The sequence below is a fragment of the Balaenoptera borealis genome, assembly GCF_965194805.1.
Source record: "Balaenoptera borealis genome assembly, chromosome: 20".
NCBI classification, from domain to species: Eukaryota; Metazoa; Chordata; class Mammalia; order Artiodactyla; family Balaenopteridae; genus Balaenoptera; species Balaenoptera borealis.
The window spans coordinates 8,006,718-8,034,034 of record NC_138879.1 but is presented as its reverse complement, the minus strand read 5'-3'; the positions used below and the strand labels follow the sequence as shown (position 1 = coordinate 8,034,034).

At 43.7% G+C, this 27,317-nt stretch overlaps 1 protein-coding gene across 5 annotated transcripts in view; it reads left to right on the top strand.

Annotated features, from left to right (window-relative positions):
* Positions 1-27,317, top strand: part of RNF157 (ring finger protein 157) — an 80,619-nt gene that overhangs the window by 22,070 nt on the left and 31,232 nt on the right. The window lies entirely within an intron of this gene.

The window sequence follows — 27,317 nt, the reverse complement described above, 5'->3', positions numbered from 1 at the left end:
CTATTGAGTGGCTGCTGTGTGCTAAGGAAGGCCCTAGAGACTTCTCAGGCGTTATTCCTAATCTTCACAAAGACCCACCTGACAGAGGATTTATTACCAATCCCATTTTGTAAGCGAGAGAAGTGAGGTTGGGAGAAAACTGAGGTTCCGAGAGATGAACAGCGGCAATAGCCTTTATGAAGTGCAGACTATGTTCTGGGCCCTGTTCGAAGTGCTTTACAGAAAGTTTTCCCAAAGTCACATAACTAGATCTGCCTAGCCAGAGATCCATAACCTTTCCCCTGCTTCTCATTGCTTCAAAATATCCTGCCTTTCTCCAGAAACTCCTAGTTTAGTGGGGCAGACAAAACACAGGAACAGGAAATGTTTCAATAGCGCTCAAGGTCTGAAGGGATGGGATTCTGTAGGAATAGGGAGTGGGGGAGGGGAGTGGCAAGGGCAGATGCTTCGGTGGTGGTGTGGAGAACGAGGCCTTGGAGGATGGCTGGGTTTTCACGAGGCGGGTGGGAAAGGGGCCTCCCGGGAGTGAGGTGCAGAGCACAGGCCTGAAAGCATTCACGTTTCTGTTGAATCAGCAACCATTTACTGAGAAACTACTGTGTACCAGGTACTGTGATAGGCGCTGGGGATACAAAGCTGAAATGAGCATGGTTTGTTCCTCCCCTGGAACAAATAAGGAAGCCAGTCTGGCGGGAGTGGACCTTTCCTGATGGCGAAACAAGACTGGAAAGGTAGGTGGGGACTCCATTACCTCGAGACGTTTTCCACTCTCTCCTGTAGGCTCTGGGGAATACTGAAGGTTTTTAGGCAGATAAGTGCCCTGGAGAAATTATTTTTTTGTTTGTTTGTTTGTTTTTAGGAAGGTTAATCTGGTGATGATCTTCCATCTGGAGCTTTAATTAAAAAACGTTGTTGTTGTTGTTGTTGGTTTTCATTGTTTTCTTCCTTTCTTTCTGGGGTGACAATCCCCCCCTTCAACAGCTTCTAATTCTTAGTCCAATAGTACTTTAGAAAATACCAAGTCCTTCCTGCTTCAGATTCACTTATGACAGCTCACACTTATCAAATGTCTGTTCTCTGATTTTGCTGCTACTACCTTAGCCATTAGAGTGGAAAGATCTTTTTTTTCTGATTGAGCCAGATAAGTACTCTTCCTCATTCACTGAGAGTCAGCTTATGCCTGGAAAATGCCCTTTCTTCTCACATGGACTTGCTGTTTGCATCCATTTCTTCCTCCCTTTTTTCTTTCCTCTGGTGTCAGAATAGTTTATGTACTTTAAAAAAGTGTAGTTGTTTTGTGTTTTTTTTACCTTTTCAGGCCATAAAGATGATTTTATTTTATTTATTTATTTTTGGCTGCTTTGGGTCTTTGTTGCTGTGCGTGGCTTTCTCTAGTTGTGGCGAGCGGGGTCTACTCTTTTTTGCGGTGCGTGGGCTTCTCATTGCGGTGGCTTCTCTTGTTGCGGAGCACGGGCTCTAGGCACGTGGGCTTCAGTAGTTGTGACTCATGGGCTCTAGAGCGCAGGCTCAGTAATTGTGGTGCACGGGCTTAGCTGCTCTGCGGCATGTGGCATCTTCCCGGACCAGGGCTCGAACCTGTGTCCCCTGCATTGGTAGGCGGATTCTTAACCACTGCGCCACCAGAGAAGTCCCAAAGATGATTTTAAAACAAGGGAACACTTCTTTAGGTTCATTTTGAGGTTTATGCCAGCTAACAAACCTTCGCAAAGTTTAACCGCCTTGTTTACACTTCTCTGTGAGCCTGTGAATGACTGAGCTCTTCCAGGAACACAGGAGAGCAGACTTGACCTTCACTTGCAGGCTCTCTCCCAAAGGAGCATCAACAGTGGCCGTTTTGTTGTTGTTTTTAAGAAGTAATCATTAACTATGCTTCCTGTGGCACAGAGCAAATGTTTTCAAAAGACATCATGATTTCATGTTAAGAAAGCAAATCAGGGTCACTTCAAAGAGGGAGGTAGAAGCAGAGAAAACAGAAGAAATGTAGCACATTTCCCTTTTCTTTCCCCCTTTCTTAGTTAATAATAATAATAGCTCACATTTATTGAACACTTACTGTTTGCCAGGCCCAGTTGTTCTAAGCTCTCCGTACGTGTTCTCTCGTTGTGTTCTCATCCTAACGAGGAGGGTCCTGATTTGACAGATGAAGAACAAAGAGACACAAAGAATTGAAACAAAGATCGCAAAGCCTGGAAGTGACTAAATCAGGATTTGATCCCAGCAGTCCAGCTCCAGAGCCTGGGGTCCTCTGCCCTTTCCTGCTGGTCAGGTCAGGTGCACTCAGGACCCCTGCGCATGTCCTGTCTGTGAGTCTGTCTAAGTAGATCATCAAGTGAGGTTTGTGAGATACGGAGAGACAGCCATCCGAAAGTAGCCAGCATGGCCATGACATGTTCTCCTGAGTGTGTCTTGACAGAGTCCACATCTGGTGTGTAATTCCACCTGCCGACCTGACCTGGGGAGTTTGCCGTTACCGCACATCAGCTTGTTTAGGGGAAGGCCCATCGATTGAAGGTTGACTGGTCGCTTGAGTTCTGCAGAGCTGACCTCTACTCTCTAGTAACGTATCTCGGTGTCAGTAAATGGGCGTCAGGCTGCAGAGGAAAGAGAACAGCCTTATAAAGCCATCCAGCAGCTTCAGGCAGGAACAGCACCTCTTTCCAGAGAGATGGGGACAAAATATGTTGAAATAAATTGTTAGATTAAATTATAAATGCCATAGACTTCCTGGCTTCTGGGTCTTGTTTTTCCTGTCATTTCTGAACAATCAGACTAAGATGAGTACCATTCAGTTATCGCTCAGCCTGTAGTTTTTACTGGAGCTGATCTCCCACTTAGGATAATCCATCAAGGTCAAATGTATTATCAAGTCTTCAGGTCAGATTTAAAGAACCAGAGTGTGTGTATTTATAGAAGGATGGTTGAAGAGAGGTTGGAATCAAGATTGGAAGTTTTACGTACATTAAACTCTTTGCAACCTTGGCAAGTCCATCACTCAGGCTCTCAAATTACCCACTTGTAAAGTGGAGGCAGTTCTGACTTTATAGGAATGTCATGCTTGAAAAATGCGTTGCAACTGCTGGATGCAAAGAAGTATGGAGCAATGTTAGCTGCACTCACTAGGCTTTCAGGTTGTTTTTTTCTGCAGTTACTGATAGTTCTGGGTGGAGAGAATACCCACGGGTTTTTTTTGTTTTTTGTTTTTTGTTTTTTTTAATTTATGGCTGTGTTGGGTCTTCGTTTCTGTGCGAGGGCTTTCTCTAGTTGTGGCAAGCGGGGGCCACTCTTCATCGCAGTGCGCGGGCCTCTCACTACCGCGGCCTCTCTTGTTGTGGAGCACAGGCTCCAGACGCGGAGGCTCAGTTACCCACTGGTTTTTAAGCAACTGTCTTAAGTAGTGAACAGGGCTTCTGAAGGCCTTTCTGCCCTGGTCCCTATATAGAGGAGATAAGATGGTTGTGTTTGTACATCACAGTTGAGTAAAGGCCATTCCTCCCCTTCTTAGGTGGCAGAAGAGCTGGTGCTGATTTTTTTGGTCCTTTATTGCATTAGATCTTATTTTGTTGAGGTAAATTACTGCTAAAACTCTAAATTATTTGGAGGCTTAGTGACCTTAGGATTGTCAGATATCAAGTGCTCTCTTGACTCTCCCGGAGCTCAGATCTCTCCTGTCATGTGAGAGGAAGCAGCTGAGTTTTCGTTGGGCCCCTAATACTCCACATCCTCTTGTGTGTTCTGTCGCTTCTTCCTCACGCTCCCTGCAACCAGGTTGCACAGCTGGTGTTAAGAGCCAAGGCGCACACAGATGGGCTTTCCTTCTTCCTCTCATAGAGATGTACCCCAAAGTTGTGCTTAAATCCAGTTGCCATAAACTGAACCCTTTTATTCACATATGGGCAGGGAGAGCAAGTTAGTTAAAGGAACTTGGCGATATATCCATTTATGAAGCAGGATTTTACACATATAGAGCTTTGTGTTAGCCATGGTGCTGTTTATTCATTCCGTAAATATCTGTGAGTCATATATTGTGCTCGCAACTGGGAATGCAAAGGTGAGAAGGACTTGGCTCCTGCCCCGAGGAGCTCTGGCGGAGTGGGGTGGGCAGATTGCCCCTGACTGTGATGGATCATGGTAAGTTCTCCGAGAGAGACAGAGCCAGAGTAATCTGAAAGCACAGGGGAGTGGGGATGCCCTCCGCCCAGGGAACTGGCTCTGAGAGAGGAGTCCTGGAACCTGGAGGGATGAGCAGGACTTCCCAGGTGGAGACTGGGAAGGTCATTAAGGCAGAATTAACAAGCACTGCGAGGAAGCACAAAGATGCAAAAGTGCACATCGGGCTTCCAGAATGGCAGGTAGTCTGTAAGGACTGGATCGTGAGGGATGTTGGTGGGAGATGAGGTTGGAAAGACAAACTGGGCCCGTGTTCGAAGGGCTGTGAATATTGTACTGAGAAGCTTATACTTTTCTATGGCAGTAGAGAAGGTCGTAGTCATGAGTGCCTTTGCCATTGACTAGCTTTGTGGTGTAGGTTAAGGTATTGGCCATCACTGAGCCTCTGTTTCCCCATCTATAAAAATACCCATCTTGGGAATTCCCCGGTGGTCCAGTGGTTAGGAATCCACGCTCTTACTGCCGCAGGCCTGGGTTCAATCCCTGGTCAGGGAACTAAGATCCCACAAGCCACACGGTGCAGCCAAAAACTTAAAAATTAAAAAAAAAAAAAAGTTTAAAAAAATACCTGTAAGGCAATTATACTTCAATAAAGATGTTTAAAAAATATATATATATATACCATCTTGCTGGAATATTTTAAGAACTCAAACAATGACAACTATTGTGATTTGATTTCCATTTTAGAAAGTTAGCTCTTTAAATCAACTCACAGTGTAGAGTGAATCAGAAAGGGAGGAGATTAAGGAGACCACTTAAGAGGTCGTAGTTTTAGTTAAGAATGAAAAGTACCTGAACCAGGATAGAGGCATTAAAAAATAAGGCTGGTGCAGATTCAAAAGTTGTGGGCAGGGGCTTCCCTGGTGGCGCAGTGGTTGAGAATCTGCCTGCCAATGCAGGGGACACGGGTTCGAGCCCTGGTCTGGGAAGATCCCACATGCCGTGGAGCGACTAGGCCCGTGAACCACAACTACTGAGCCTGCACGTCTGGAGCCTGTGCTCCGCAACAAGAGAGGCTGTGACAGTGAGAGGCCCACGCACCGCGATGAAGAGTGGCCCCCACTTGCCGCAACTAGAGAAAGCCCTCGCACAGAAACGAAGACCCAACACAGCCATAAATAAATAAATAAATGAATAAATAAATAAATAAGATTATGGCTACCCACCTCTACATAATCAAGTTTAAAAAAAAAAAAAAGTTGTGGGCAGTGTGAGTTGAGGGAAGGGGAGAAGTTAAGGCAGAGGACACGGAGGAGCAGCCCCTGGGGGCAGCTACCACTTAAATGGGATGCTCTGCACGGGTTTTGTCTGCAGGTTGGTTTGTACCCAGGCCCCAGCGTAACCAGACCGGTTGGTCACAAGTACCCCGGTATCTACTGCCTTGGAGCCTGTATTCATCTGCCCAGGCTGCCGTAACAAAACACCACAGGCTGGGTGGCTTAAACAACACATACTCACTTCTCACAGTTCTGGAGGCTGAGAAATCCAAGATCAAGGTGCCTGCAGACTGGGTTGCTGGTGAAGGCCCTCTTCCTGGCTTGCAATGACTGCCTTCTTACTGTGTCCTCACATGGCAAAAAGAGACTGGGAGTTCCCTGGTTGCCTAGTGGTTAGGATTCCGGGCTTTCACTACCGTGGCCCGGGTTCAGTCCCTGGTTGGGGAACTGAGATCCTGCAAGCCTCACGGTGTGGCCAAAAAGAAAAAAAAAGAGAGAGACTGATATCTCTATTTCTGTTCTTATAAAGCCACTAATCCCGTCTTGAGGGACCCACCCTTATGACCTTATCTAACCCTAATTACCTCCCAAAAGCCCCATCTCCAAATATAGTCACATTGGAAGTTGGGCTTCAACGTATGAATGGGGGAGGGGGACATGAGTCCATAGCACAATGTAAAGTCCATGGAAGGAGTGGGCCTCTTTTCCGAGTGTGTGTGTATGTGTGTGTGTGTGTATTAGATTGGATTTTTTGCCTTTTGTCTGCTATCTTCTTTCCTTCTTCCTTCCTTTATAATTGTACTACAACTGTTTTTGTTTTGGGCATTCAGTTTGGCAATATTTAGTAAATTTTCAGCTGTGGCCCACCTATTTCACTTCTGTGAGTGTCCATGTACAGGAAAAACATACTCCTGTGTGTTTCCTCTGCTCTCAGTATTCTACTACAATGCTGATTCACTTTTTTTAAAATTTATTTATTTATTTATTTTATTTTTGGCTGCGTTGAGTCTTCGTTTGCTATGCTCCGGCTTTCTCTAGTTGCGGCGAGCAGGGGCTACTCTTCATTGCGGTGCACAGACTTCTCCTTGCAGTGGCTTCTCTTGTTGTGGAGCACAGGCTCTAGGTGCGCGGGCTTCAGTAGTTGTGGCAGGCGGGCTCAGTAGTTGTGGTGCACTGGCTTAGTTGCTCCGTGGCATGTGGGATCTTCCCAGACCAGGGCTCAAACCTGTGTCCCCTGCATTGGCAGGTGGTTTTTAACCACGGTGCCACCAGGGAAGTCCCCTGATTCACTTTTTTTTTTTTTTAATTAATTTATTTATTTTTGGTTGCATTGGGTCTTTGTTGCTGCATGCGGGCTTTCTCTAGTTGTGGTGAGCAGGGCCTACTCTTCGTTGCAGTGTGCAGGCTTCTCACTGTGGTGGCTTCTCTTGTTGCAGAACACGGGCTCTAGGCACGCAAGCTTCAGTAGTTGTGGCACACGGGCTCAGTAGTTGCGGCTCACGGGCTCTAGAACACAGGCTCAGTAGTTGTGGCACACAGGCTTAGTTGCTCCGCGGCATGTGGGATCTTCCCAGACCAGGGTTCGAACCCGTGTCCCCTGCATTGGCAGGCAGATTCTTAACCACTGGGCCACCAGGGAAGTCCCTCCTGATTCACTTTTGACACCACACACTGGGTTTTCCACACATCAGGCAGGAATTGTTAAATAAATTATAGTGTGTCTATACTATGAACTGGTATTCAGCCAAAAATAAAGTAGAGCTGTATCCACTGAGGTGAAAATATATCTATGACCACATCGTTTACCAAAAAAAAGCAAGTTCCTATATATAATGTAGAGTCTGGTTTCATTTGTTTATTTTATTTTTTTAATGTTTATTTATTTATTTGGTTGCACTGGGTCTTAGTTTCTGCAGGCAGGCTCCTTAGTTACGGCTCACTGGCTCCTTAGTTGTGGCCTGTTAACTCTTAGTTGCAGCATGCATGTGGGATCTAATTCCCTGACCAGGGATCGAACCTGGGCCCCTTGCATTGGGAGCTCGAAATCTTAACCACTGCGCCACCAGGGAAGTCCCTGGTTTCATTTCTGATAAAAATAACAGTGTATAAAAATATATGCGTACATTTATGTTGATATTTACAGGTGCATAAAAATGCATGAGCACAATGCATTTTAACCTGTGACGGGGTAACTCTTGGGGGTGCATCAGTGAGGGGAGGTACTTCCTTCATATTCTTCTATGTTGTTTGAATTTTCCCCAGTGGACATGTTTTCACTTTTTAATTAAAAGCATTTAAATTTTTTCTAAAAATGGAGAAGGGATTAATGCTGAGCACAGGAAGGAAATAGAATATATAGAGGAGAATATATAGAGGTAGGAACATTAAGGAAATTCATAGAATAATGGTTTTAATTTTTTTTTTTTAATGAACTGCAAGAAGGGTGTGGTCTGCTGAGTGGTTACGGGCTTGTGGAAAATGAGAAAAACATCGGAATAAGCATGGGGAGGAATGGAGCGTCAGCCTTTGGATGTCAGGCTGCGATGGCTCAGCCTTAGAAACGTCAGATTAGGTGTGGGTGTGGCCTGCTTTTAACAACCTGAGAGTAAAAGAAAACCCAGATTATAAAAGAGCTAAACTAGGGAATAAATATTCATACTTTTAAAAAAAATTTATTTATTTAATTTATTTATTTTTGGCTGCGTCGGGTCTTTGTTGCTGCTTCGTTGCTTTTCTCTAGTTGCGATGAGCGGGGGCTATTCTTTGTTGTGGTGCACGGGCTTCTCCTTGCGGTGGCTTCTCTTGTTGAGGAGCACGGGCTCTACGCGCACGGGCTTCAATAGTTGTGGCACATGGGCTCAGTAGTTGGTATGTAGTTGGTAGTTGGTATGCGAGCTCCAGAGTGCAGGCTCAGTAGTTGTGGCGCACGGGCTTAGTTGCTCCGCCGCATGTGGGATCTTCCCGGACCAGGGCTCGAACCCGTGTCCCCTGCATTGGCAGGCAGATTCTTAACCACTGCGCCACCAGGGAAGCCCGAATATTCATACTTTTTAAATGCTTTAAAGCTTTACAGACAGCTTTACGTAAGGATTTTTTAAAAACAGCATTTTTATAATACATGTCTCCCTACTTCTGGGCTCTCCCCAGAGGTGACCACCTGCTCAGTTCAATGAGTGATCTTCTCAGTCTTTTACTTTCAGTTTTGTAAAAAATTGTGACAAAATACACATAACATAAAAGGTATCATCTTAACCGTTTTAAGTATATAGTTCAGTACATTGACATTGTTTTACACCCAGTCTCCAGAACTCTTTTCATCTTGCAAAACTGAAACTCTGTCCCCATTAAATACTAACTCCTCCTTTTCCTCTCCCCCTAGCCCCTGGCAACCACCATTCTACTTTCTGTCTCTAAGAATCTGACTACTCCAGGACCTCATCTAAGTGGGTTCTTACAGTATTTGTCTTTTTGTGACTGGTTTATTTCACTGAGCATAATGACTTCAGGGTTCATCCATGTTGTAGCCTGTGTCAGAATTTCCTTCCTTTTGAAGGCTGAATAATATTCCATTGTATGGCTAGAGCACATTTTGTTTATCCATTTATCTGTCAGTGGACACTTGGGTTGCTTCCACCTCTTGGCTGTTATGAATAATGCTGCTATGAACATGAGTATTACATTCAGTTTTTAAGGCACACGTGCACACCAGTATTGGCCTAGGGAAGAAATGACCATTCAGTTTTAGGAACTTATTTTAATGAAATTATTGTAGGTCTTCAATTTTGAAATTTAACTTGTTTTTATATCCTTACCCCCACAAAAAACCCTTATTCTATTTATGTTACCTTTTAATTCTTAATAAAGATGAAGAAATCATTTCAAATACCTTCTTCTAGGGAAAGTTGCTTCCTGACACTTAGTGAATAAATATCAAATACATAAACAAAGACTATTTTGCAGTGCACAGATAACATCCTAGTCATTTTTCCAAATACCGAGAGAATATAACCAAATTGTAGATTTTATTCAAGAGTTAGTTTCAACTGTCTCTTGACTCCAGAGATAACATGAAAAAGCTGGTTACTTTTACATGCAGAGTAGGATACACTATTTTTTAGGTAAATGAAAGCATAAAATACGAGACTTAACAGTATGTGTAACGTTAGCTCCACCTTTGGATAGTAAGTTATAACATAAAAAAGACAACTTTGGAAGCTAGTTGGTTGGGTCCAAGCGTTTGCTACTTGGCACTAAGAAGAGGATTTTTAGTGGCTTCTGTCTTAGTTTTCCACCCTGAGAACTCTCTTTTATGGAGATGGGTTTCTGTAGTAGATGGATCATGGGATGGACAGGGGTCCCATTGGTATGACAGAGGCCAGCGTGTCACACTGTCCAGGGCAGCTACACTTCATGCTGAGGTCCCAGTGATGAGAGGGGGTGCCCCCAAAGAAGTCAAATCAGCTGATAGGACTGCTCCTGCCATATGTTCCTTTTTTTTTAAATTATCTTTTCTGGAAACAAAACCCAACTGCTTTTAATTTACTTTCTATTGTTGTTTTATTTCTTTTCACTTTTGTCTTGTGAATTGTGAAATATTTATATGGAAGTATATAAAGCACATATCTACAGGTAAAGAAACTGCAAACAAACACCCTTGGACTCGCCACCCAGATCAAGAAATGGAATATCGCCAGCACCTTAGAAGTCCGCCCTATGCCTGACCCTGGTCACATCTGCAGTACTTTGTTAAATAACATCTTTATTGAGATATAATTCACCATGGCTTTCTCCATGGTAGAGTTACCATCTTTCCCTTTGTAGCTGATAAGTACCTTTGGGAGGATAGTTTGAAACTGCTGCCTAGATTTCTTTTCTTTCTTTTTTTTTTTTTAATGCTCACTGTATTCTTTTTTTGTTTGTTTTAATATTTATTTATTTAATTTATTTATTTGGCTGTGTTGGGTCTTAGTTGTGACATGCGAACTCTTAGCTGTGGCATGCATGTGGGATCTAGTTCCTGGACCAGGGATCGAATCTGGGCCCCCTACATTGGGAGCGCGGAGTCTTAGCCACTGTGCCACCAGGGAAGTCCCAGATTTCTTTTTTTTTTTTTTAATTGCTCCTTTCTTAACTAATAGGACGCTGCATATTAGATCTACTGCATTGCTTAGGGATATAAGACAAGGATCATGGTTCTGTCTGTATGGTGCGTAGGCTGCAGGGTGTAGTTTTATGGATTAGAGCTATAGAAAGGGGTTGTGATGTAACCTGAAATTATGAGAGAAAGGAAAAAAAATTCTCTGGAGAAGAAACGTTGCTGGAGATGACGAGGAACAAGAACAGTGTTTAGTAGCTGTTGACCTAGTGGGTTACCTTCCCGATATAAGAATTTCAAAATCAATTTGGATGATAAAATTATGCACTGGGAGAAGAAAGGAGAGAAGGAGAAGGAAACAGTTTCTTCTCCATTCTTATCATAATGTGGTTTCTGTCCTAGTTGAGAAGATAGTTTTCTTCGATAATCATGAGGCCATGCCCACGTTGATCTCCACGCCCCCCCCCCATTACACAAATCATTGATTGATTGACTTATTCAGTCATTCCTTCATAAGGGTTCATTTGACTGAACCCCTATCATCCTCCAGGCTCATGTTCAACACTAGAGATACAAAGATAAAATGAAATCCCTGCCTGAAGGAACTTTATAACCAGGAGACGTGCACGAGTTGGAGGAGGGGCCGAAGAGCAAAGGCACAGAAGCATCTAACCAAGGTGACAGCTCTGCACTACAGACGATTCAGTAGAACTAAAGTGTAGGGTCCAGAGGGTGCAGGGGAGACACAGGAAGAGACAAGGCTGTGGATCCCGGCCTAGACCAAGGGGCCTTGTGTGCCTTCCTGCAAACTTCGGACGTTTATCCTATAGGCATGGGGAACCATTCATGTGGTATAAACTGGGAGTCATTTAATATACATTTTGAAAGATCACTCAGATGACCATGTAGAAAATCAATTAAGAGATGATTACTATTACTTGTGGGAACATAAAGCAGAGCCAGTTGTCCAGATGAGATCTGATGAGGTCTGATCTCAGGTTGCAGTCGGAATAAAGAAGAGGGCCCTGATCTGTGAGGCAGAATCAGTGTTGGTAACCAACATAAGAGGCAGAGTCTAGGCTTTGGTACTCAGACTGTATCTCCCGGGCCCTCCCAAAGGATACGGCCAGCTCATGGGTTTCCCTGCTTTATGTGGCAGACCCATTCTAGCGTGCCGGCTTCTCTAAACCTTTTGGTCTTTTCTTCCAAAGACTTCTGTGCCAGTTCTGGAATCGCTTAGTGTGGTCCATTGCTCTTCCAAGCTCCTAAGAGGCCCCCTCCTCCAGCACCTATGAGACCCAGGCCTTTTCCAGGGTGTTAATTTTGAGTCATGAGAGGATGTCCTCGTATCAGCAGCTCTTCCTCATCCTGCTTTATATGCCACACCCATGACCAGTACCCTCAGGACCCACACATCCTTCCAGCTCCTGCAAACATGTGTGTTAGCCCGGTCCCCTGGGACGTTTGGAATAATAACCCCTCTCTTAGCCGGCCCAGCTGGCCCCGAGTGAGTGATGCAGCCAGGAGGAAGATGGGGGCAGTCCATTATGGTAGGGCAAGCGTTGTCTTGTAAGAGGCTTGTCTTGTTCGAGACTGCTGCCGTGGTCTTCAAGCAAGGGGGATTCCTCTATTTTCCAAGGAAAGGGAGTTGGCCACTTTGCGGGCCCAGAGAATCTGGGGTTCACAGTTTTCAAGTAAATAGATACAGACATCCCCATGTCAGGCCTTAGAGTTCACCCCTTTCCATCAGGGCCCTGACTTTGACGTAGGAGACTTGCCTGGGGAGTTCAGCCTTCTTAGAGCTGCCACCCCTAAACATCAGGTCCTGAGCCTGAGGGAGGTAAGTGTTTTTAGGCTGGCTGACTGTCACACTCGGCTTCAAGTTGCTGGTTGTTGTATCCGAGACTGTCTTTTTCCGTTTTCACTGGGCAGACGGCTCTCAACAACAGCCACCCAGTTCCACAGTCCTTCTCGTGACCATTTCTTCTGCACCTCCTGTACCAAAGACGTTAGACCAGTCAGTGCGTCCCCAGCCACAGGTCGCACTACTACAGCACCCCAGGGACCGTCACCCCACTGATGGGTCCACGTTGCCATCTGGCCGGTAAGCGACCCACCCCCAGAATTCCACCTGCTGAGTCCACTTCCGTAGGCAACTTCTGATACCACCTGGTCTAAGGCAGACTCTGGAAGCAAACCTGCGCTGGAGATTCTTGTGAAAACTCTTTATTGAAGAAGTGCTCTTTGGAGAAGGGGCATAACGGAAGCCAGATGGGGCAGGGGAGCAAAACTAAGCAAGCAGCAGTGTGGTCTTGGCACCGACTTGCTCCAGCCTGGCCCTTCGGGAAAGCTCTGGAGTACAGCTTGCACCACAGAATCCCCCCATCTCGAGGACAGGGGGCTGGCCTTTTGTACCCCTCACCGTGCTGTCGTGAACATTCTATATGCTGGCCAAAAAGCTCGTTCGGTTTTAAGTAAAACTGAGACAGTTTTCATTTTCACGAAGGACTTTATTGAACAACAAACGTACTCACTAACCGAACGAACGCAATATTCTGTGTATTTTGTTCAGCATGTGTATGCGTATTTGTAGGAGTACGCCCACAGTTGGCATTGATGGGGCACACAGTATACTGTAGAAGATACTGCCAAACAGTTTTCCAAAGCGACTATACCAATTTTACTCCTATCAGGAGTGTTTGGAGTCCCCAGCACCTAGTATTTTCCATCTTTTTCATCATTGCCATTCTGGTGGGAGTGCAGAATTAACTTTCATTTTCCTGATGACTCATGAAGTTGAGCACCTTTACATATATTTATTGGCCGTTTGAATCCTTCCTTTGCAAAGTGTCAGTTCAAATCTTTTCTCTTAGCTGAGCTGCTTTTCCTTTCTTAGTAAGGAAATAATAAGAAAAACATGAGTCCTTTCTCAGATAAATATATTGCAAATATCTTCTCCTAGTCTCTGCTTGCTTTTCACTCTCTCTTTTTAAAAATAATTTATTTATGGAGTTCCCTGGCGGACCAGTGGTTAGGACTCAGTGCTTTCGCTGCTGTGGCCCGGGTTCAATCCCTGGTTGGGGAGCTGAGATCCCACAAGCCGCACAGCGTAGCCAAAAATAAAAAATAAATAATAATTAATTTATTTTTATTGAGATATAATTGACATAGAACATCGTGTTAGTGTGAGGTGTACAATGTGTTGATTTGATAAATTTATATATTGCAATATGATTACTACCAATGTGTTAGCTAATCAGGGATTAGCTGATGCTTCCAGCATCAGGGCCCATAATTATTATTTCTTTTTTGTGGTGAGAACATTTAAGATCTAGTCTCTTAGCAACTTTGAAGCTTATGCCTTTTCACTCTCTTCCCAGTGTCTTTAGTTGAACAGAAGTTCTAAATGTTAATATAGTCCAATTTATCAGTTTTTTTCTTATATGGTAGCACTTTTTGTATCCTATTTAAGAAATCTTTCAAACACCAAAATCATGAAGATGCTCTGGTTTTCCTCTAATAGCTTTGTTTAACCTTTCACACTGAGGCTTGTCATCCATCTGGAATTGATTTTGGGGTGTGCTGTGAAGTAGGGGCCAAGGTTCTTTTCCTTCTTTTTCTTTTGTTTAAATTGACCCAGCATCGACCGTGGAGAAGACCATCCATCCCTTTCTCACGGCACTGCAGGATCGCCTTCGTCATCAATCAAGTGACGGTAACTAGTTTCTCCAGTGAAGAATCCACTCATGTCCAGCCTGGGGGTGGGGGACAGAGGGGAAGGGGTTGAAAGTCTGACGGCCAGGTTCCAGGAGATGAGCGGGGAAGGGGCTGTGTGGGCTCAGCAAGCCTCCGTATGGAGACCTTGACTTAGCCCTGTGTTTTCAAAGAGCTCCCTTGCCCTTGGCTGTGCCCGGTGTCCCTGAGACTGTCAAATCCTCTGATGGACTCTCTGGTAAACATCTTCTCTTAGAGAGGGGACAGGTGGCCTCCTGGCCACCTGGCGTCTGGGAAAAGGTCTCAGAGTCGAAATCCTCTTCATTCAGACCTTCCCAGTCTCCTCTTTTGAACCTCAGTGTACCCCACTTTTAGGACGACCCGCTGCCTCCAATTCCTAAGCCTTTCTGGTATTCTGGGCATAAATATGTTTCTGCTGTTTCGAATTTCAGCCTTTTCTGTTCTCCTAAATCAGTTTCCACTTGTCTGTGTGTGATACAGTTTCCAATTGTTTATTTCCTCTCCCATTCTCTCTGTTCTTATGGTTTTACACATTTTTTCTTCTTTTTCAATCCCTCTGCTGTCATTTCAGTGGGAATTCAGAAGGGAGCAGAAGTCAATACAAGTGTTTAATCTGTTGTGGGCACTGGAGGCCTATCATAAACCTTTGCATTCATTTCTTCAAATTTTCAAATCTGTGCTGATGGGAGCTGGGAAGCACTGTTTGACTTTAAATTCTCTACCATTTCTTCAAACTACATCTCAAAATTTTTTATAAATTTATTTATTTTTTATTTTTGTTTTTGGCTGCATTGGGTCTTTGTTGCTGCGTGTGGGCTTTCTCTAGTTGCGGCGAGCGGGGGCTACTCTTTGTTGCGGTGCGTGGGCTTCTCATTGCAGTGGCTTCTCTTGTTGCAAAGCATGGGCTCTAGGCGCACGGGCTTCAGTAGTTGTGGCACGTGGGCTCAGTACCTGTGGCGCTCGAGCTCTAGAGCGCAGGCTCAGTAGTTGTGGCGCACGGGCTTAGTTGCTCCACGGCATGTGGGATCTTCCCGGGCCAGGGCTCAAACCTGCGTCCCCTGCATTGGCAGGCGATTCTTAACCACTGTGCCACCAGGGAAGCCCCATACATCTCAAAATTTGATAACTAACCCCTTATATATCTAATATGAAATATAAGATATAATATAATTTACTACATAGAGTAGAAAGGGAATGAGTAAGCATTATAATTTGGGCTTTGAAATTACAGGGCAAGGATTTTCTGTGTGTAAAAATTTTAAATTAAAAAAAAAAAGCTGTCATGTGACCTTGTATTGTGCTAGAAGGTAATTTGCAATTTCCCTCGCTCTCGATTTGCCAGGGAGCTCGTCATTGTCCCTTTTTTTGCATTTATACGTTCTCTGTACTCTGCTTCATGTTAGCCTGAAGTTGTGTAGGAAGCTCTTGAGTGATTCTTAAAGAATTCAGTAAAAGTTCAGTATTTTGCTAGACACAAAATAACTCGCTGTGCGGTCAAGCCAAACCTGATGGACTGGAAGAATATTCTACTGGAACTCAAGCTTTTTAGCTTAACAGAATTCTCTTATTAATCTATATTCTATTTCAGCTACAGTAATTTATGTTTGCTTTTAATACCAAAAGCTCAACCAAACCAGAAGGAAATCTGGTTGTGTCTTGTGCCATAAGATCATGGAAGAAGGAACCCGGATATTTCATAGAGAGTTTAAAATAAGAGGTCGTTGTTTTTGGATGTAGAAGAGCTGCTTCACAGCTCACGAAGACGCGTCCTGCTCTCTGTAGAGCTTGTGAAGTCGTCCACGCTGCAGTGAATGTTGCTGCCCTTCGCACCCATCAGACCCTGCGTTCTCCCCTCCAGATATACACGAGAGGCTCATAGGGCAGCTGAACATATGGTGATCTGTGCAGAGTTCAATGAGGCCTTTGGCTATTTTATTTAAGCATGGAAAGAATGTGGCTTGTCATTCTGGAAAGGACAAAACTGCGGGCGGGGATGGGAAACAGATGAATGGTTGCTAGGCACTGGGGGGTGCAGGGAGGGGTTGGCTGCAGAAGGTAATGAAGGAGCATTGGGGGTGATGGAAGTGTGCTGTACCTTGTTTACAATGGTGGTTACAGAGCTGTATGCGTTTGTCAAAATGCATAGAACTGTACACTAAAATGGGTGAATTTTACTGGATGTAAATTACACCTCAATAAACCTGACTTTAAAAAAAAAAAAAATGGAATGTGTTGGAAAGAAGGAATGGTTCACAGACATGTCAGTGCTCTCTGTGGCCTGGTGTCCATGTGGCCCAGGGAGCCCCTGCTTATGGCCATGTATCAACAAGAGGCAGTGGACGTGTGCCCCAGACGCCGTGTGTGCACGTGGCAGTGGGGGTGGGGGGGGGTGGGTCAGCATTTCTTCTGCATCAGCAGCCCTCAGCCAGAGGGGTCAATCCTAGTACCCCAGCAGCAGGGAAAAACTATAATGGAAAAGAATATTAAAAAACGAATGTTTGTAAGCGTAAAACGGAGTCACTTTGCTGTACAGAGATTGGCACAGCATTGTAAATCAACTACACTTCAATAAAAAGGTAATAAAATAAAAAACAAAAAACACATGGCAATCTGTTTTTTAGTTATTTTGTGAGTATTAATTGTGCCAACCTGCCGTTTAGGGCAAATATCCACAATCCAGATGGTCACCATGGACACCTGCTGTGCTCTTCTGAAGACCTTATTCATATATTCATTCTACACATAACCTATTTTTATCTTTTATGTGTGCTGGTCTAATCACTCTGGGTGATACAAAGATATCTCTAACCTAGACTTTGCCCTCAAGCTTATAATCTTGCAGGAAGCTCAGACACTATATACACACAAAGAGGGAAGTGATAAATGAAGTGTAGACAGAGCTTCCAGAAGCTCTGAGAAAGGAACTTTACTTTGTGACATAAGTTTTGCTGACTTGGAAAGTGCTGCTAAACGCTTGAACTTTTGGTTTGTTGTTTAAGGCTGTGTTTCTTAACAAACCAGGGCACAAAGAACTGCTGCGGTTTTCAACAGTGAAACTAAAGCATCTGTGTTGTAGGAATTTCCTCGACATTTCTTTGAAACCTACTGAAACTAAGTGTGCACACTCTCACCTCTGTTTCCTGTTGTCAGGGTCCGCCCCAGCTTACGGGAAACTATGTGTATTGGTGTTGCATTTCAAAGAAAAATTTGGTTAACTTTTTCAGCTTTTAAAGAGATGCATAATGGCCTTAAATTGTAATGAAAGTGTTCTTACGGAAGTCTATAAAAGTCAAAGACTTCTGGGTCAAATAGCCTGGTTACATGTAGATAGCACCCCTGAGCAACACACTTATTTCACTCAACTAAAATAGTAGCCCTGACTATTACAGAAATGAATCAGACACATGCTTTATCTTTAGAAGACAGCTCTGACAAAGCGAGCTTTGCGGTAAAGGTTGCTATAATTATAGAATAGAATGTAGTCCCATATTTTCCATTTATTAAAAATTTAAATGCTTTTAACACCAGAGGTGCATATCCTCTGTTAATCCATACTGTTAAATATTTTTAAAAGAAAGAGGGGGAGAGGACTTCCCTGGGGATCCAGTGGTTAAGACTCCGTGCTTCCACTGCAGGGGGCATGGGTTCGACCCCCTGGTCGGAGAACTAAGATCCCTGCAAGATGCGTGGCGTGGCAAAAAAAAAACAAAAACAAAGAGGGAGAGTTAGCTCAGGCACTTAATAGAAGTAATGCAAATAGTAAGTACCAGTGGGTAACATTTACAGTCTACAAAGTTGTTTCACAGTTAACAGTTCAGCTGTTGTCTCCCAGCCCCAAACCACCCTCTAACCTGGGCTGGGTAATGCTGGCGCAGGGACTCTTGGGCCAGGTTTTTCCACTTCCAGGCTCTGCCAACGGAGGGCGCCAGAGGGTCTGCAGGGCTGGAGGAAGAGAAAGGGTGGTACCCAGAGACCAGAGTCCCAGCTCCAGGGGGCCTCTAGGCTGATAGCCCCCACCTCTCCCCTTGATTCCCTCAGCCCCAGGGGTGGTAGCCGCTTCCTGAGGTGACTCTGTGTCAGCTCAGTGTCCCCTTTTTGTGTTTTGGTGCTCCGATGCCTGTTTAACCAGTTCGATTAAATTCTCTGTTAAAATACCTGGTGTGGTTTGTTTTCCTGACTAGACTAATACAACCTTTATTTTTATTTTTATTTTTTATTTATTTATTGGCTGCGTTGGGTCTTCGTTGCAGTGTGGGCTTTCTCTAGTAGTGGCGAGCGGAGGCTACTGTTCATTGCGGAGCATGGGCTCTAGGCGCGTGGGCTTCAGTCGTTGTGGCGGGAGGGCTCAGTAGTTGTGGCTCACGGGCTTAGTTGCTCCGCGGCATGGGGGATCTTCCCGGACCAGGGCTTGAACCCGTGTCCCCTGCATTGGCAGGCAGATTCTTAACCACTGTGCCACCAGGGAAATCCCTAATACAACCTTTAATCTCACAAATTATAAGGTAGCTATTATCAAGCACATTTTACTGGTGAGGAAGTAGAGGCTTAGTAGAGCACAGCAATTTGTGTAAAATTGCACAACCACTAATACAAGGGCCAAGACCTACACCTTCCACTTTGGGATCCTTTGCTCTCCATTTCCTCTCAGCACTTTTCTTGCTGAACTTTTTTTTTTTTTTTTAAATACTTAACAGAAGAATTGCAAAGGTAGTAGGGAATTCCCGTATTCCCTCCACCCAGCTATCTCTGATGTTAACGTCTTACACAACCATGGAGCATTTATCCAAACTAAAAATTAGCATAGGTACATTACTATTTTTCAAAACTACAGATTTTATTAGGACTACACCGGTGTTTCCACTAATGTCTTTTTTTAGTCCCAGTTACCTTTGGTTGTCATGTCTCCTTCGTTTCTTCCAATCTTTAACAGTTTCTCAGTTTTTCCTTGTTTTTCATGACCGTGACAGTTTTGAGATATACTAGTTAGATATTTTGTAGAACTCCCATCAATTTGGGTTTTCTGATGTTTTCTTGTGATTAGACTAGGGTTATGGATTTGCAGAAAGAATACCACAGAGGTTAAGTACCCTTATTACATCATATCAGAGGCACATAACAGTTCATGATATATTCCCAGTGATGGCAACCTTAATCACTTAGTGAAGGTGGTGTCTGTCAGGTTTACCCACTACAAATCTTTCTTTTTCCATAATTTATTTGTTTAGAAGCCAGTCACTAAATCCTCTTGCTGAACTTTTGACTTCCCACTTAATACTGGGGCTGTGCTTTCTTGGTGGATTATTAAGTAGTGCTTAAAGAATCTTTGAATTGGCCAGGCTGAGAATTATAAACCTAGGAGCCAGACTAACTGTGTTAGGAGATATGACCATGTATTGCTTCTTGGGAAATTATTATCTGTTGTGCCGTCTTTGTTTTGCACTACGTTTAAACTTGGAACTTGGCTCTTTTTAGTCTCAGAAAGCTTATGGTTAATGCTACGACACCTGTTTTTTTCTTGATGAACTGGAATCACTTCTGACAAGCCTGGAAAGATGATCAGAAGCCCAGGGTCTTAATAGCATGCAGGAAATCAGTAAAAAGAGGAAGAGCCACAGAGAAATGTTTGCTGAGAATAGCAAAATTGGAGGTGTTGAAGGATGTGGTTAAAGGCGTGAAGATTTACAAGGATGGACTGAGAGGTGATAGATGACTGGTGGAGGGACATAGAGATGTCAGGTAGGAGGTCAAGGAAGGGATGAGGATGGAACACAGGATGAGAGAGAAGCCAGTGACGTGAATCAACCTTGGGATTGGACTCTGTGCATGATATATTGTAAATATTTGTATTTTGTCTCTGAGATTCACCATCTAGAACATAAGAGTTATACTTCTAGCTCTAGATTTCATTACAGACAGACTTTAAGTGAGCTTAGACTTTAATATATTTAATATGTAAGTGAGCTTAGACTTTAATATATTTAATATGTAAGCCAAAGAAATTAGTTCAGTTGGTTTATATAACCTTGGCTACTCACTGCTATTTTTTTAATTTATTTTTGGCTGCGTTGGGTCTTTGTTGCTGCGCATGGGCTTCCTCTAGTTGTGGCGAGCGGGGGCTACTCTTCATTGCGGTGCGTGGGCTTCTCATTGCGGTGGCTTCTCTTGTTGCAGAGCACAGGCTCTAGGCACGCGGGCTTCAGCAGTTGTGGCGCGTGGGCTCAGTAGCTGTGGCTCACAGGCTCTAGAGCGCAGGCTCAGTAGTTGTGGTGCACAGCCTTAGCTGCTCCCTGACATGTGGGATCTTCCCGGACCAGGGCTCAAACCCGTTTCCCCCGTACAGGCAGGCGGATTCTTAACCACTGCACCACCAGGGAAGTCCTGCACACTGCTATTAAGGAGTGAGTGAAGAATAATCAGCTCTCAAGACTTTTGGAAGCTTAGCAGGGCAAAGTGAAACAGATTGGTACCTTGTTAAATTAGCTGCAAATTACAGATCGTTTTTTTCCTTAAATATTTATTTATTTATTTTTGGCTGAGTCAGGTCTTAGTTGTGGCACGCGGGATCTTTCATTGCGGCGTGTGGGCTTCTCTCTAGTTGTGGCGCGTTGGCTCTGGAGTTGTGGGGTGCTGGCTTAGTTGCCCCACAGCATGTGGAATCCTAGTTCCCCGACCAGGGATCGAACCCCCGTCCCCTGCATTGGAAGGCGGATTCTTAACCACTGGACCACCAGGGAAGTCCCTACAGATCTTAATATTAACAATTTAGAAATTAAAAGTATCATACATATGCTATAGGTTTTTATTTTATGCTATTTTGTTCTAATTATGCGGGGTTTCCATATCTCATGATGAGCTAACCAAAATAAAATCTCATTAGGGTTTTTGAGTTACTAATGGCTTTCTTCCTAGGCCTAGGGCTGTATCTGCAAATAGGTAGCTTAGCCAAAGAAACTGACCTTACCTGGGCTTAGAATTCTGTATTTGATTGGCTTATAAACTTAACTGTTTCTGTATTTCATACTATTCTTTTTCTGAAGCTGAGATTCCTAACATAGCAGACTTCAGAGCATATTTTTTTTAAGATTTATTATTTATTTATTTATTTAATTTATTTTTGGCTGCATTGGGTCTCAGTTGCGGCACGCGGGATCTTCGTTGAGGCGTGCAGGCTTCTCTCTAGTTGTGGCGTGTGGGTTTTTCTCTTCTCTAGTTGTGGTGCACGGGTTCCAGAGCACGTGGGCTCTGTAGTTTGCGGCACGTGGGCTCTAGTTGAGGCGCGTGAGCTCAGTAGTTGTGGCGTATGGGCTTAGTTGCCCCGTGGCATGTGGGATCTTAGTTCCCTGACCAGGGATCGAACCCCCGTCCCCTGCATTGTAAGGTGGATTCTTTACCGCTGGACCACCAGGGAAGTCCCTCAGAGCATATTTCCTTCCAGAAATATGAGAGATGGAGACTTGAAACTCTTGTAATTGATCTTTGCTCTTACAGAGATAGTTTTAGGGGGAGTATATTTCAGGAGGGGCACAGGTGGGAAGCTTGGAGTTTTTCAACTTGAAGACCAGCTTACAGTTTTTAGTTTTTAAAATATAGACTGGGGAAGACTTCTGTCCACTTGCTCTTCTTAATAACTGGCCTACTGAAAACGCCTCTGTTAAATAAAATGACTGGAAAACTAATATTTGGTGGCATTAGAACATTCATATGCTTCTTTGGAAAAAAAATATATGTTGTGTATTTTTTTTTAATTTAAAAAAATTTTTTTAACATTTTTATTGGAGTATAATTGCTTTACAATGGTGTGTTTCTGCTTTATTGTTGTGTATTTTAGAATACCTGTTTTGGCTGATACTGGTGCTTTGGGCATATTCTTTACCTACAGTATTAAGCATCTCAAAATCTCTTACTTAAAACTGGATTCTTATTTGTGAGCTGGGTTACCAGTCTCCTGACCAGATGAAATCTGGAAGTCAGGCATCTAGAATGGGGTGCTGGTCTGAAAGGAGTCGTTTCTCTGACCATTAGTCATTATTTACCAACTTGCTGGAGGGAAAAGATGACAGTGTCTGCTTTACTAAAAACACTTTTTTCCCTTTTAACTCTCCTTAAAATTAGCTGGTGTTAAGCAGAACCCTTTGTATCTAAAAGCAGCTCATCTTCAGAAAGATACTTTTATTGTAGAAGCACAGGATGATTGGGTAGTGTTTTATCCCGATGGGAGGGGCTTTCAGTCAGGGGAACAGGAAGTTGAGTAGGTTTCACTTGTCATCAAAGCAGCACACATAGCCCTGGAGGTGCATTTGATGTCAGAGTGTACGCAACCTGTTACCCGGTCTGAGTACTCTTGAACAATATGAGTCAAGACCCAAACCATAAGGAGAGGGAGAAAATGGGTCTGTGATGGTTGTTAACAGAGACCAAGGCGATTTTGTGATGGGTGCTTTTCTCTGCAGTGGATCTTTCATGCTTTTGTTACCAAAGAGAACTGGTTAACTGGGCATACTCGTAGTAGGGTTTAAATATTTTGGAAAGATCAACCTTAGAGGTGATGTCATATAGCCAGGACATTGGTCCCGTGTGCGCCCTGCCAGGGGACCCAGCGGAGGAGTTAACAGACTATAAATAGACTGCCGTCTTGGATGGATTCCTTTGGTAACCAAACCTGAACACAGAGCATCTTTGAGTTAAGGTCATCATGTGACACCCTCGTGGTATCTCCCTCACATCTTTGATTTGAGTGAAAAAAATGTCTTTTCACATCTTGTCAGCTTTGTGGTCACCAGTCTTTCTACACGGGTGATTGACTCCCCACGAGGATTGGATGGAAAATTAGTGAAAAGGGGTTTTACTGCTGTAAATATAGCTCATTGACGTTTTGGTGGACAGCAGGCACAATACAGTCTGTCCCAGGGCTACAGCTGGTTAAATAGGCAAATTTGTATTCATTTCACATCATTCAACCAGAGTAAACTGTTCTCCCTGACGTGGATCTAAGAAAATGTTATAAAGTATCACAAGTCTAAATATATCCACTGGTAAGTCTTGGACGCACTACATAGCTGAGAAGAGGGGAAGTAGAGAAAGCTGAGAAAATAACCAGGCATCAAATAAAAAGGAACTGAATTTTAAATATAAAAACCCTAAAATCTATAAAAGCAAGAGCTTATGTAAATGAGTGCTGTAAATGAGCTATTCATATGATCCCAGATGTTGATTTCCATATTAACTATTATTTATTTCTCTGACACAAATATTACATGACTGCTATGTGTAAAATGAGTACTTTTCTCTTTTAGTCATAAATTGCCTAAAAATAATTTCCTTTCTCTTCAGAGGCAGATTTTTGGCATTTGGGGCTTTTTTCTTCTTAAGTAAAAACTGCATTAGGTCATATTCGTTTGTTTTTCTTTTGCATACCCCCCCTCGTTTTTCCTATTAAGTTTCCTTTCAGGGAATGTTTATTGCATCATTATTTGCAATATTGAAAACTGGAAGCAGAGCAAGTGTTCATTGGTAAAAGATTAGTGAATACATGATGGTCTGAGGTAGACGTCTCTAAAAAGGAACCAGGGATCCTTGGAGACATGATCAATTCAAGGGGGGGGGACAGAAAAACACAACATGAACCTGGAATACCTTGTGGTGCCAGAAAGTAAGGAAGTGCTCAAAAAGTGATGGGGCAAGTCAAAAGGACACAGGAGCCAACTGAGGGAGTTCCCAGTGGCCAAATCCAGGATGCTATGTGTGTATATGATCAGACCTGAATTTAATAGCAAATGTTAGCAAATTATGTACCTTAAAAAAAAACTTTTTATTGAAATTAATTATTTATTTTAATGAATGGATTATAGTCCCTTTTACAGACTACTGGGAATTACCCATAATTTACAATTGAAGTAAGATCCTTTAATCTCGTATGCACTGGGACCATATTTTCTACAACAAAAATGTGAGTGCAGACATAGGGGGTAGTTTAACAAAATACTTGAAATTAGGATGGTTAGAAAATCTAGGATACATGGTTGATATATACATACATATATATGTGTGTATATGAATATATATGTATGTGTACCCCGCCACACACACACACACACACACACCACACACACACGTCCATATCCATATCCAGTCTATCTAAACCGGCAGTTCCACATTTGGCCACCAAGTGGCACTTTGCTGGCGTAAGGAAAACGAACAAGGAAACTGACGAACACCAGGATAAAAGGTCAAAGAGGCGCTAGCTCTGTATTCATACGAGCCTTGATCGCCAACCCCCTGGGGTCCATTGAAAGAGTTCCTCTGGCTGAGGGGGTACTATACTCCCATCCTGGGCTTGAGGTGCTTGGGATTTAAACTATTCTGAGATTTAGGCTTATTTCAGTGCGGACACAAGCAGGCCGGTCCTGGGCTGGGGCGGGGCGGCGGGGGGAGGGGGCGCTGCTGGTACCTGAGTGCAGGGCGCCAGATGCAGGCTCTGTTGTGGGCCCCTTACAGGTGGAACTAAGAGAGGCGTGCCTGGTCCATCACCGAATCCAGGCTAGCATAGCGCTCAGGGTATAGTGAACGTGTTGAATGAATTGGTAGATGTCTTTGTTCTTTGAAAATAATTTAGAGGAGAAACCACCGTGCTTTAGGAATATCTATCAGTAACACGTATTGGAGCATCTTGGGCAGAAGGTAAACAGTGATGAACATCTCCCCCGCTTCTGCTGGCAGTGTTCTCTGACGTCACACCCTGAATGTACCTTTGTGTCTTCTACAGGTGCTGTTAGCTCTTACAGACAAAAGGAATTTGTCATGCAGTGCTCCAAGAAAGCTTTCCTCTGAGAAGACCTTAGATACTCCTGTTAAAATTTAAAAGGAGTGTGGCATTAGGTATGCTTTTGTATGCACTGCTGCGTAAGCATAAGGGTGTAATCCAGAGAGTTTCGACCAGCCTCTAGAACCTGAACAGGATTCGGTACCTTTTGCAGTGATCGTTTAACGTTCAGACTCTCTCTACACTCTACTCAGGTACCTGGAACACTCCTGGGATCAGAACAACGTATAGCCTTGCCCTGCTGTAGCCAAGGCAGCTGCAGGACAAACAGCGTGGCTTTTGGATTCAAATCCTGGTTCTGGGTTCAAATCCTGGTTCTGCTACTCATAGCCCTGAGACCTTGAATAATTACGTGAATCTTTTGAGTCTCAGTTTCTTTATCTGCAAAATGGGGGTGTTAATACTGATATTCTTCATTTATCCAGTCAGCCAACATATTTCTTGAGGTCCTCCTTCATTTCAGACTCTCCTCCAAGAGCTTACAGTCTGGTGGGCATGGCCGACATGTCTATTAGTGTTTAGAATATTAAGTAAGAATGTATCTAAACCAGAACTCCATGGTAGTGATGATAGCACAGGACATGTGAATGCATTTGCTGCCACTGGACTGTGTGCTTAAAAATGGTTAAGGTGATACATTTCATGTTACGTATATTGTGTAAATTAAATAAAGTAAAATGAAAATAAAGTCTAAAGAACCCAGCATGATGCCCGGCCCATAGTAAGTTCTCAGTAAACGTTTCCCTGTGTTCTCTTTTTTCATGGATGGGCGTTGGCAAGCTGTCATTGCAACAGTTACCCAAATTTTACCCCATTAAGAGGCCTTTCTTCTGGCAGCATTTCTGCTTAGATGAATAGAGTGGAGGGACCTGAGCCTTAATTCTCTGTCAATACATTACTGACCCGGCAGGTTTGGGCCACAAGTCCCTGAGCAGACCCGATTTCGTTCCTTGCACACTAGTCTTTATAAGCCTGTATTCATTATGAAAAGTGAAAGAGAATTCTGGAAGCTGTTTTTAAGGTCCTTCATAAGGTGGTGAGAGTTTATTTACTCCAGGATGTTGTCTGAGAAACGGGAAGACGTCTCCTAAGCCTATACTGAGCTTGAGGCAAGAAGTGAGGATACGGCTTGCAGAAGACCTGTGGGTCCTCCTCCATCTGTGCGCCTGGCGGCATGCTGTGTGCAAGACAGAAAAGGCCACTTCTTCCCGTTTACTGGCCTAGTTGTGCCAGGGCGCTTGCATCTGAGAAAAATAAATTCTGTCTGATCTTTCTTGTCATCACTCAGTCCCTAATGAGGTACAACTGGGGCTGAGAAAATTACGGTTCCAAGGTCATAAGAAAGCAAGTGGAAACTGTGGATGTGAACTGAGAAACGGTTATTGATGCTGTTCTGAGCACAGTGGATGACCGGTGAGCGGCTCCTTCAGGGCGGTGCTTGGACCCGAGTCCGTCCTGACCTTCATCTCCTTCGGTCCCAGGAAGATGTTACTTTGCTTTCATGTCACACGTATCTGTTAGCATAGTAGTGAAATCTCTGGTCTTGAATTGAACTAAGATACTTTTTTTTGCTCTAAATATAATACAGTAATGGTGCGTGTGTTAAAGAGGTACTGTAGGCAAACAAAAAAGTTCATCAGTGCCTTGCTAAGAAAAAAGAATGAACAAAGACATAGGTTAGTGTTTTCAGATCTTTTAATAACTGGTACTTCAATCCCTTCGTCATCTCTAGGTTAAGCAGCTGTATCCAGGAGCATCTTAGAGAAAGATGGAGGTAGCATGTGTTCAAACCTCAACTCTTCTCCCTAAAACTTGTGGGACTTTGGAAGGTGTTACTGAACCTGTTGCTATGTCAACGTCCTTATCTGCAAAAAGGGAACAACCATCTCTCCCTCACAGGATTGTTCCAAGGATAACTAAGATAATGTATGTAAAGAGCTTAGCATAGTGCCTGGCACCTAGTAAGTGCTCAATAAATGATCATTTTAAAAGCGAAGATCACGAAGAAGCTTAGAGTCACGGTGTGCTAACCTGGCCTAGAGAGGTAGGGGAGGCGACTCTAAGAGCAGAGTATTTTCTTTAGCTTGCCTCTGTTCCTGCTGTTTCCTCTGTCTTCCCTGTCATCTCTGAATTTACAAATTACGTTTATCCTTCAAGATCCCAGATCAAATACCACCTCCTCCATGAAGCCTTCTGGATTACCTCAGCCAGAAGCGATCACTTCCTTTATCGTTGCCCTTTTTGTGGCATTTCAGTTTAGTGT